A 12,509-nucleotide genomic window follows, 5' to 3' on the forward strand; every position below is an offset into this window, starting at 1 on the left:
TACTGTGATTCTATGATATAAAGCAGCTTCCGGTTCATGGAAGGCTAGCAAACTAGTTCAGAAAATAAACCCAGTTATTTCTGACTTTTCTAGAAACAGTCTGGTTTATTTCAACTCGAGGCAAGTGGGGACAAGCTCATCCATCTCTAGCCTGAGTTCCACTGCTGTGGTGCTAATGCCTTTTTCTAAAAGGTCCAACAAGAATCTAAAACATTTCTCTGCTTGTGAAATTTAATAAAGAAGGCAATTATATTGTTTGCCATCAGTAGCTGGCCCATTTATAGCCGAACTCAGCAGAAATATATCCAGCTCCCAGTGAGAGCCAAGCACCTTGCGAAGCACATAGGAGACTTTTTTTACTTTAAAAGCTGAGTGTAGCTTTATGGAAATTTCTAATTAGGAAAGAGTCATTTATTGGACACACGCTGAAAAATATACTTACTTTTTTTTTTTTTGAAGGGCTGAAGTGCATGATAAGTTCCCGACCCTGTCCTATACATTTTGTATTTTATCTATAACTTCCGACAAAGGCATATTTCTGTAGTTTCACTTGAGTGTGTAAATGAACACATTGGGATCAGTTTACCTGTGGGATCACCTTAACCCACTCAACCACTTTGGTCTGTGAAACCGGTGCTTTTATAGGTGACAGATAATATTCACTCCACACTTCGGGAGGGGGGACTGATCTTTTTAGTGTGACACCGCCTAAACTTTGGGACTCCCCGCCTATTGACACCAAGCAGGTGGCCTAACTTTACTCCTTTCACTTGCTTGAAACATTTGTGTTAAGACAAGCTCTCTGGACAAATACCGTATTTTTCACTCTATAGGACACACTTTTCCCCCTCCAAAAATTAAGGGGAAATTTGTGTGTGTCCTATAGAGCGAATGCAGGTTGCACGGCTAAGCCCAAAGCCAGAACAGGGAGATGGAGCGCTGCCCCTCTTGCCGCCTTCGCGCTGCTCCCCGACCTGGTCTTTGAGGCTGGCGGTGGGAGGAAGCAGCGCTTCCCCCCACTGCCAGCCCCACAGGCTCGGGGGGCAGCGGGTCTTTGAGGCTGGCTTCCCCCCACTGCCACCCCCAAAGAACAGGTCAAAAGGAACCTGAAGCCTCCAGAGCCCAGAGGGAACTACCGCCGCACTCCAGAGGCTTCGGGTTGCCTTCACTGAAGCCTGGAGAGCGAGAGGATCAGTGCGCACCGACCCCTCTCACTCTCCAGGCTTCCAAGGTAGCCGCCCGAAGCCTCCTGCTGCGCTCCGGAGGCTTTGGGTGAATGCACCTTGAACGCACCTTGTTTTAGAGGGGGAGAACAAGAAAAAAATTTTTTTTCCTGTTCTCCCCCTCCTATGTTCCGGTGCATCCTATGGTCCGGTGCGTCCTATAGAGCAAAAAAATACGGTAGATGTTGATGTGTTTTAATCTCTTTTTAGTTCGCTGTTATTTTTATTACCTTTTAAATGCTTTTAATTACTTGTTTTTAGTGATAATTTTAATATTTCTTATGAACCATTTAGAAGTTTTAATGCAATATGGATAAATGTTGCAAGTCTATTTTGCCGAGGCTATTCTAGAATAGCACCAAGAGCACATTTTTCAACAATGTGACGTCTGACAACTTCTTCTTCTCGTCAACTTTTTCTTGACACTTTTCAGGGACAACAGCTGGTGCCTCAGTCCTCCTACCTCCTGCACAGGGATCTGTGGCTGTAATTTCAAAAGCTTCGAAATGTGGAGGTTGGATGGCACCGTCATGACCTTTACCTTCAAAGCAGAAGACTATCCATTCTGTTTATTTTTCCTGATCCCAGAGATTTCCCTGTTCCATATGCTTATCCCTTAATAGGCCATTCATGTATAGAACTGGTCCGTGCCGCATTTGTTCTTGGCCTTGATATTTTCGGCATTTGCCTTTTCTAATCCCTCACAAATCTTCTATCCTCTAATCACTAGGCAAATGGGCATCAACAAAGTTGTACAGTAAATACATCCTTAGGCAATCATAAGCCGTTGGTTATGTAGAATGCAAAAAGAAGACATTGGCTTGTCCCCCCCCCCCTTTGTTTCCTGCTTTTCCTGTAATGTCTACAAATTCCTTTGAAAAGTCCTGGGCCTGCAGGAATCACAGCAGATTGCACTGTTCCAAAGCAGGCTGGATAATCGGAAGTCTTCCCAGTTCTTAGAGCAGTTTAGAGTTGCTGGAAGAATTAGCAAAATGTGAAAGAATCTCCGGCCTTAGAATATGTTGAATAAATACCTGCCAGGACTGTTTTAACTATAGTAGACCTGCACAATTTGTGATCTGCAAAGCCTGCTGAAGGATACGGTAAGTTGATATCTTCCTCATTCGCCTGTATCTTTTCTCAGAAAGTGGGGGAAAGCCCAGGGCTCAGTGGTCATGTGTTGCTTGTCCCCAAGTTCAGTCTTTGGCAGCTATTAATGATGTGGATGGGACGTGGGTGGCGCTGTGGGTTAAACCACAGAGCCTAGGACTTGCCGATCAGAAGGTCAGCGGTTCAAATCCCTGCGATGGGGTGAGCTCCCATTGCTCAGTCCCTGCTCCTGCCCACCTGGCAGTTCGAAAGCACGTCAAAGTTAAGTAGATAAATAGGTACCGCTCCGGTGGGAAGGTAAACGGCGTTCCCGTGCACTGCTCTGGTTCGCCAGAAGCAGCTTAGTCATTCTGGCCACATACCCGGAAGCTGTACACTGGCTGCCTTGGCCAATAAAGTGAGATGAGTGCCGCAACCCCAGGGTCGGCCACGACTGAACCTATTGGTCAGGGGTCCCTTTACCTTTACCTTTAATGAAGTGGATAAAGCGAGGAAAGTCCTCTGGGCTGAGACCCTGGACAGCCACAGTCATACCTGCCCCAGAAAAAAACAGAACAACCCATTTTGGTTGCTGTGCTCTCACCCCCAAAAGTGCTTTTTTTGGGAGAGTGAGGCGTGGGTCACATGACTCACCCAGGAGTACATACCAGCAGAAGCTTGTCACAGTTTTGGGTTTCCAAAAGTTGGACAGCATGCACTGCCAGCCTGTGTAGACCAGCATAGGTGAGATATGCTGGAATCAAGACCCTGGCTGCACATGACCGTAGGCAGGGAGCTATTACCCATGAGATTTCAAGCAGTTACCATGTGTTTCAGAGTCATGTGCTTGGCCCCAACCCTGAATGCGATGGAGACACTTCATACCTTTGCACACCAGTGACTCCATAGCAATACCAAGAGCACACATGCAAGCTTGGAGCCAAAAGGCTTATTTGTTGAAGGCAAAACCTAGATCCATTGAATTCAATGGAAACTTTGCTGTTGCTCTCAATAAGATATAGATTGCATTTGAAACTGTTTTTATAGTTGTATTTCCCAACTTATATAGCTTATAGCATCTGCTCAATACTGGTTCATTTAAAGAGTTTTTAAGAGCTGTGTCCAGTGTTAATCATGCTCAGAACAGACCCATTGGAATTAATGGGCATGATTAACCAGCTGGAAGCTTGAGTTCTTCTGGGGCTGTCCTTACAATACTGCAAATAAATACCTAAGCCAGCACAAAATGCCTGTCAGGCACAGACTTATATGATACCTGGTGGTAAGAGTCAGCATGGCACAGTGGTTAGAGTGTTGGACTAGGATCTTGGAGACCAGAGTTCAAAACCCCACTCAGCCATGAAGTTCGCCTTGGACCAGTCACCATCTATCAGTCTAACCTACCTTACAGGGTTGTTGTGAGAGTAAAACAGAGAGCGGGGCAAACCATGTATGTCACCTTGAGCTCCTTGGAGGAAAGGTGGGATGGAAATGTAATAATAAAAAACTTATGTCCATTAATTTCAGTGGGTCTACCCTGAGTAGAACTTAGCTAGATACAAGCCATAGTCTGTACTTATACTCTGCTTATTAGTCATTTAACTTATTGTTATTATTAATCATTATTATCAGGACTAATTGTGGGGTAATTATCCCCAACTTTAAAGAGTGAAGAGTCAAAGTTAACTTAACTAGGAGAATATAAAACTAAATAATGAGGCAAAATCTTTTACTACGAGAATTCAAAGCAAAGGGTTTTATTCTTTTTTTAATGTCTATAGTTCAAGGGACGCAGGTGGCGCTGTGGTCTAAACCACTGAGCCTTGGGCTTGCCAATCAGAAAGTTGGCGGTTCAAATCCCCGCAACAGAGTGAGCTCCCGTTGCTCGGTCCCTGCTCCTGCCAACCTAGCAGTTCAAAAGCACGTCAAAGTGCAAGTAGATAAATAGGTACCGCTCCAACGGTAAGGTAAACGGCGTTTCTGTGTGCTGCTCTGGTTCGCCAGAAGCGGCTTGGTCATGCTGGCCACATGACCTGGAAAAACTCTGCGGACAAACACCGGCTCCCTCAGCCAGTAAAGCGAGTTGAGCGTCGCAACCCCAGAGTGGTTTGCGACTGGACCTAACGGTCAGGGATACCTTTACCTTTACCTTTATTTATAGTTCTTTTGGGGGGGGAACCTCTGCCATTATCCTCTGCAAACAAGAAAGGTGGCAAAGTATTAAGATTGCATTGCTATTAGTCAGCAGTTTTTAGAAGTTCTGGAGCTATATGACATAAATATACATTTCCTCCTTACAGGTTTTCATTTTTGTCTGGAAATTGATGTGCCATCTTCAGAGTTATATGATTTCACTTCTCCTTGTTATCCTCATTGTGAAATCATCCTGTCTGAATATGTAACTATTTTGGTTAGGAAAAGAAGCACTCTGAAACAAAAATGTCATTTCTATACACTGACTTCAAAGAGCTGCATTAATTAAGAAGGTGGGAATGGTAAGATTTTAAAGGCTGATGGGAAGGTGACTGGGCAAGGAACACTCTCTCACACAGAATAGTGTGGAACGATGGTGAAATATTTCATTTCTGACCTTCCCCAGCAAAACCAGAGGTAGTTTCCTGTGTTGAGAAACATTTCTGCCTGATACCCCAGAAAGCCACTGCTGGTCAGAGGTGACAGTACTGAGCTCGATGGAGCAGTGGTCTTACTTGGTAAATAGAGCATTAAAATTAATACTACAAATATTAAGTATATAAAGCCCTACTCCGCCTTTTTCCAATTTGGATATAAATGAGTTTATACTCTTTGCAGTACTGATCCAGAGTCTTCAACTCAGCTTACCAATCGCTCTTATTTAGTGATCCAAATCAAAGTTGATAAAACCCTCACATATATTTCTTCTGAACAGCAGATTTTCTTCAAAGACAGTATTTTAAAGAGATAAGCACCTACTACATTCCTTTGTTAAGTCTCTTACAAGGGGGCTCCTAAAAATACTTCCATACATTTCGTGTCCTTGGGATTCTCCAGATGAATACCTGGATTAACCTGATGATTTTGTTATTTTTTAAAAAATAAAGTGGAATGCTTTCATTACAGATGTTCATGTTGTGGTTTAAAAGGAAATGATTCCTAAAAAAGGAAAGCATCGCATCAGTCTTTGGTTTGCTTTTGATTATGGCATATTTTTGTGATTTTATTCTGGAGTTCCCTTCAAGGTAATTTTATTGCCCTGTTTAAGCAACTTCTGCCATTGTCAGGGTTGACCATATATATTGCACTTTCTATTGCCTACAATCATGAACAGTTTATAATTTACCATTATCCCCGAAGATGTTCTTGAAATGAGATGTTTCATCTCAGTGGTCATACTTAAGCTGCATTTTCCAAACAAATAAATTAGCAGGCCTGTGGTATTGTTTTCAGGGATTACAGGCCATTTGCATAGAAAGCTTTGTTTCTGGAAGAACCACTTAAAACTTAATATTCCTGTAAGCTACAGAAATATTGTTTCAGGGTTGATGCTTGGTGGAATGTATTTTGCATTATGGTAGGAAAGAAGCCTAAATAGGTTTCAGCCTCTAGCAAAATATTAATCACACCATTGCATAGAATGACTGCAGTGTAAAATTAATCCCGTTCTTTAAGTGACATTGTTTAAAAATCATAGGGAAGTCTTTTCTAAGAGAAGAGAAGGGAAACTGTCAGGTAAAAAAGGTAAAGGTAAAGGACCCCTGACAGCAGTGGCGAAGCTGCATGCTCTGCTACCGGTGGCGGAGAGCAGGTGGGGGCGTGGCGGGTCCCTGCGGGGGCCCGGCACACGTGGGGGTGTACAGCACGTGTCTGGGGGGGGGCCTGCCATGGTGGCACCCTACCAGAATAATGGTGCCGGGGACGGTCCGCTCCCTCCGCACTCCCGTTCCTCTGCCAGTGCCTGACAGTTAAGTCCAGCCACGAACAACTCTGGGGTTGCGGCGCTCATCTCGCTTTACTGGCCAAGGGAGCCAACGTTTGTCTGCAGACAGTTTTTCCGGGTCATGTGGCCAACATGACTAAGCCGCTTCTGGTGAAACCAGGGCAGCGCACTGAAATGCCATTTACCTTCCTGCCGGAGCAGCACCTATTTATCTACTTGCACTTTGATGTGCTTTCGAACTGATAGGTTAGCAGAAGCAGGGACCGAGCAACGGGAGCTCACCCCGTCACAGGAATTCGAACCGCCGACCTTCCGATTGGCAAGCCCAAGAGGCTCAGTAGTTTACACCACAGCACCACCCAAATAATTTGCAGAAAAGGCAGAAGATCCAAAAGAATGAGATCCTACCAATGGCATTCGATTTCTCTTTAATCCAAAATGACTCTGATTTTAATCCATACTTTCAAATAGCTTTAACTTTTTTGGGGGGAGAGGACCTTTCACGTGAACTAGAACCATGATGATGAGTCAACCGGGAACAATTCTGGGCCTTTTATATATGTTGGTCTCAGTTCTGCATCTGAACTCTTCACTGAAATGTGAGCTTCATGGGAAAGCTCAAGTCAGCCATGAGGCCTTAAGTATTTCTATGCAAATTACCTGAAAACCTTGAAAAAACGTGGCCTGAAAAGCCAGCCTAGGAATATCCAAGGGGAAAATATGAAAAATGAAAGAACAAGCTAAAGAACCAAATGTTACTGATTAACTTTAACTTACCAACTCTCATGATGGATGCTGAATGTGGATAGCCACCACAGTGATCATATAACCGTTGATCTGGCTATACATTGAGGAGAACTGCACAATTATTTACTTCCTAGGATTTCTGACTGGATGTAGTTGTGGGGTAGAAATTCAACTGACAACATGGGAACCCTACAAATGACCGCCGGGGTGGGTTGGGGAGCATCTAATGAGGTGGAATGTTGAAGGTTTTAGGATAGAAGAAAGGAAGTACTTTTTACACACACCATTTTGTTAAAATATGGAGTTTATTACTGTGATATGTGGTGATGGCCACCAGCTCTGATGGCCTTAAGAGGGATTAGATAAATTTGTGGAGAATAAGGCTCTCAGCTGTTACCAGTTGCAATGACTAATGCCCACTACCTGCTGTGGTAAATTGGAAACATATTATGATACAGCCATCAGAACATGAGAATAAGCTGTAGCTTTGACCCAAATTACGTGTTACAGGGAAACACATAGGGCCAATGATCCACATTCTCCTCCATATCTCCCTGGTGACGTATCATTGAAAGAATGTCCGGTGTGATGTCACTTTGCTAGCATTTTCCTGGCAGGAAGTGAAGAAACATAAGTGTAAATTATTCTCCCTAGCTTTTTATGATATCTGCTCTTGTCGTTGGTTTACTGCCAACCAATTCTGTTCCAGTGATTTATTGTTTCACTTGTTTTCTGATTTCAACGTGTTTGTTGCTTTAAAAATCCCGCGAGCTGCCCCTGACAGCCCTTGACTGAAGGACAGGATGGAAAGAGTTTAATTAATTAATTACATTATGCCACAATGTGCCAGGGAGACGCAGAGGGAAACACAGGTTGGTGGTGGCCATACATGTCCCCAGAACGTGGAGTGTTGGCAACAGTGCCAAGTAAAGACTCAGTTGCAAACCCAAGTTTTCTGCTACATCATATAGAGCAGGGGCCCTTTTTCATATTTGGGGGCACATTTGCAAACCAGAGAAGCTGTCTTGGCCACCACACATTCCCAGCAACCGAGCACACATTACAACCTTTTCTATTGGCTATGGCAGAATCTTTCTTTCAACAGAATCTTTCAACTTCAGCAAGGGGAGGGTGTGTTTTGGGTGCTGGAGGAGATCTCTTAGTGTCTCTGAAGGTTTCTAATAATAATTCTGGCTGGGTTTTCCCACTCTAGTAGAGCAGAAGGCTCCTGGTTCAATCTCTGCCATCTCCAGGTAACCCTGTCTGAAATCCTGCAGAACCACTGCCATTCAGTGTCACCAGCAATAATAACAATATGTATAATAATAACGATAATGGTGATAATTTTGCATCTCTGCAGCACGGAGCACCTCATAGAAGTTATAATAAAGTAAGAGGAATGTTTCCACCTTTGTTTAGTGCCAAGCACTCTCCAGCTCCTAGCCAGCATGCCCAATGGTCAGGGATGACATGACACTAAGGAGGTTAGAGTGTTGTATTAGGGTCTGGAGACCAGAGTTCAAATCCTCACTTAGCCATGAAGCTTACTGGGTGACCTTGGGCTGGTTTCTCTCTCTCCCCCCCCCAATCTCACTGGATTTTTGTTGAGTATAAATGATAAGGGGGAGAACCCATGTACCTTAAGCTCCTGGGATAAAAGGGCAGAGCATAAAAGCAACAAATAAATTGTAGTTCAGCAGCAGTTGATATATGAAATTCTCTCTCTCTCTCTCTCTCTCTCTCTCTCTCTGTCTGTCTGTGTGTGTGTTTCCCTTGCTGCCTCCTTCTTTTCCCTGTCTCTCCACCTTCACGCGCCCTGTCCTTTTGAAGATGCTACATTTGGTGCTCAGCAACCAAATGCTCCATGGTGGGTTTTTTGTCCTTTGTACTCTGATGCGTACTCCGGAAAGAGTTACATCTATTGATCTGCCCAGTTTTGCCTCTGGCCCCACCCACCACTGACACACGACCCCCAGAAGGCAGAAGACTGCTCTATGGAGTAGGAGATAACACACACCTGGAACAGATTCATGTCAGAGGCTGGTTTAATTGATGCAGTCCTTCATAAAAAACAGTCGGGAACAGAGATTAGCCTTCTAATCCCATTCTGAATTCTGACTCTCTGGCTCTCTTCTTTCAGAGTCCTGAAATTCCAGGATCTTGGACCATTTATTGTAGATGTCTGCTGGCTTCTGCCCGAGAATGAAAACAATTTGTTCTGACGGAGGATAATCCCTTCGGAGGGTGCACCACCAGCTGGCCGTGTCGAGGGCCAAGGTGCATCGTTCCTAGAAGCAGGATGTGGTCATGTGCCAAAGTCAGCAGAAACAAACAAATAACCATGTCATACCCTCCATCCAAAGTCTAGTCTTCCCACCATGCCCAAACAGAAATAAAAACAGGATGCGGGAGCCACATCTAAATCAAGCGTTTAGTGCAAACATTTGCACACCTTGGAATGATCTTTGAGTTTTTCAAGGGAAGAACACCCTGGGAAGCATCTCATGGACATCTGGGGACATTTTGTGGCATCTGTTTTGCAAGCCGGGAAGAATAAATCCTACACTTAAAAGCATTGGGATCGTTTGCGCCATACGGCTGATGACAGTGAATTTCTCTCTCACTCACTCTCTTTGATATGGTGAATCCACAGTCAAATATCTAGCAGGGTTTGTCTCAGTCATCTTTAAGATGAACTCCCCACAGTGAGACAATATTCTCTTTCAGTGGAGGTCAGCAGGGCATGGCTTCTTGATCGTCGTACTCCTTCAGCCATTTACAAAAAAAGGAGGTCAAATAAACAACAATAATAAGGACTTTCTGCATCCAGCCTGCTTTACTCTGGTGCAGGCAAGTTAATACAGTCTGAAGGTAATTTTTAGACACCTTTGGCAGGTGTCGGCTTTGAGGAAGTTGATAGCACACTCTCAAGATCAGACGTAAGATAGCTGGAAGGGATTGTGTGATTACTGGTGCTTCCAGACCGCTGCTATTTTTTGGTGGGATTCAGTCACCTCACAACAAAATCAGGTTGTGCAACGATAGCTGACTGGGAGGTCTTGCACAACAAACCCACTTCCCCCAAAGATTAGACGTTTTTCAATAAAGAAAGTAACAGGAAAATGCAGTGGAAAGTGTAGGATGATGTTTGCTTTGAAGTAATGTTTAAATTCCCCACAAACAAAGTAGAATACATGCTCATTTAATAGTCGATGTTGTCTAATCTCCCTGAAAACAAATCGGAGTGAATGGTCAAGAATCAGGTCTTGGGCAACTATGTCAATTTTGGTTTCTCTCAGTTTTTCATTTTTAAATCTTAAATTCAGTTCTCCATATTTTACACATCAGTTTTAGCATTTTTTTAAAAAAGTCCTCATGAAAATTTATTTATTGCATTTATACCCCACCTTTTCCTCAAGATGTTCAAGGTGTTGTACATCGTTCTCCTTCTCATTTTATCCTCACAATAAGCCTGTTTACACCAACCCCCTCCCTCCAAAGATGGCCGACAGCAATGGATCATTTGGGCAAGAACATTTTTGAAACTTCAAGGTTGCTTGCAAACTTAACACCATTGCAACACATTCTTTTGTGCTTTCCAAGTAGTTGATTAGCTAAAATCAAAGTGGGGGAACCATTGTTTTGCAGCAACTAAAACTGCTTGTTTGATGTATATCTACTGTCTTCAGAAAGGGCTGTGCACAGTGACTCCCCATCCACACACATTGCAGCATCTTTTAAAGCCTCTTAGCAGCACGGAAGAATTCACCCCTCCCAAGTTGGGAGTGTTTACCTTGAAGCTGACTGAATTCACCTTTAGCCGATCCCAGCAGATGGTTTTGCATTAAACATCTTGCTTGCTTGAGAAACTTCCCTCCCTTGCGTACTGATCCAGCAACACACCACACCTTTTCTGCAATGTGCACAACTCCAGATAAGAATTGTGAGTGGCGATTCATGAATTGTGTAAGTTCAGAGTTCAGCTTGGCCCAGCTCCCTGAGTCAGGCCAGATTTGGGGTTATTAAAGAAAACATGCCAAACCACAGCATTACCTTATTCCCACCTGCAATCATAAATATATCCCGTGTTTCTTTAAAGTTTTGAGTTCACCAAAAGGTTTAGGTGGCTCAGTGAACATTTTCACTGGAGAAGTCCCATTAAAACAAATTGAATTGCAGTAAATGTCAGCTAGTCAATGGAATCATTCCTTTGTAAAATTTGGCCAGAGTTCAAAGTCAAATTCTAGTCAACTGGGTTCACGCAGTTCAGAGGTGCAATAAAGCTCAACTTGCAGTGTAGAAGTAGGACCACCCTGAATTCATTTCTGTCCAAAAGGCAGAAGAGCTCCCAAAATCTGTGTGGCTGCCCTGTGTGTGGTGAATGTGTGAACTGCAGTTAGCGGTCTTCTCCATGAAGAACCTTCTGGACTGACTCCACCCACCCAACCTGACCCATTGCCTCTGGGTAGGAAGGAGAATAAAGGGCTTCTTTTCCCAGCTGAATGTTGCTTGAGCAACAAGGCCAATGTGAGTGTTGTTGATTTATCTCACTTGTGTCTGCGGCCCTGCCTTCTGGTTTGCTCTCTAATCTGGGTTGGTCTTCAATTCTGACTCCCACTTCCAGTCTCCCAACTCACTCCAGACCAGTCTTTCGAACGAACCAGGCCTTTTTTCCAATTGGAACATTCCAGAATACATTCGGCACCTGTCAGGTGGGCGTCATTGCCATTATAAGACAACAATGGTGGCATTCATGGTGAGTTCTGGCACCTTTTTTAATGTAGAAAAATAGCACTGGAATGAACTGATTCAGTTCAGCTAATTCACCAAATTGATTAAAAAAATCTCTGAATTACACATGAAAGTAGTTCTTATAACTTCTGGGTGAACCAAATCTTTTGTGATGGAACTTTGGGAAATTTTAAATTGAATTCCGTTTTAATTTTAATTCAATAATTTATATTTATACTTTATACTTATATTTATACAATAACTAATACTTCTGTGATTGTGGCCTTTGCATCTGCCATTTTCACCTTACTGAAAAATGATGTTTAAGGTTACCGATCATGATTGTTGAGAAAAATAGATTAAAAAATTGTTCACATTACACTGAAGCTTTGATGCTTCCTTAGTATTCTTAAATATATGTATACTTTAGCAGAGTAGCTTGTAAACTTAGGAAGGTGGGTGTGTTTGTGTGAAATACCATGCAATGAGTTGTGAATTGAGCTGGAATGGAATTAGTTCCAATTTGGAAGGGATGAACTGGAATGGATTGCTTTTTAAAATGTACTTTCCCAGCACTGCTCCATAACCTGACCTGATCATGCTTTTCTTTGGAAAACCTTGTGCTTGGGGTTATGTGAAGGGCCGGCATGCAGGTTCAGACCTGTGATGCCTCAGTCCCATGTAACAGTTATCACTTGATGCTGCAGCGATCACTTGGCAAGACTGCGTGTGGAAGCCATCTCAAAGCAGTCCATAGAGATCTTGTATCAGTTCACACATCAAAAACGAGGTGATATGCAAGG

General features: G+C 43.4%; 1 long non-coding RNA gene across 2 annotated transcripts in view; it reads left to right on the plus strand.

Moving 5' to 3' along the window:
• Positions 1 to 11,954, plus strand: part of LOC128398404 (uncharacterized) — a 75,422-nt gene extending 63,468 nt beyond the window's left edge. Inside the window, exons 3-4 of one of the 2 annotated variants that reach the window (XR_008327102.1) lie at positions 1,657 to 2,326; positions 4,613 to 5,283. This is a non-coding gene — a long non-coding RNA (uncharacterized LOC128398404). Of the gene's footprint in view, positions 1 to 1,656; positions 2,327 to 4,612; positions 5,284 to 9,115 lie in introns of those variants that run through there. The other variant, XR_008327101.1, reaches the window with a different exon arrangement.
• Positions 11,955 to 12,509: the final 555 nt, after the last annotated feature.

Source organism: Podarcis raffonei, chromosome 12 (assembly GCF_027172205.1).
Source record: "Podarcis raffonei isolate rPodRaf1 chromosome 12, rPodRaf1.pri, whole genome shotgun sequence".
Taxonomy (NCBI): domain Eukaryota; kingdom Metazoa; phylum Chordata; class Lepidosauria; order Squamata; family Lacertidae; genus Podarcis; species Podarcis raffonei.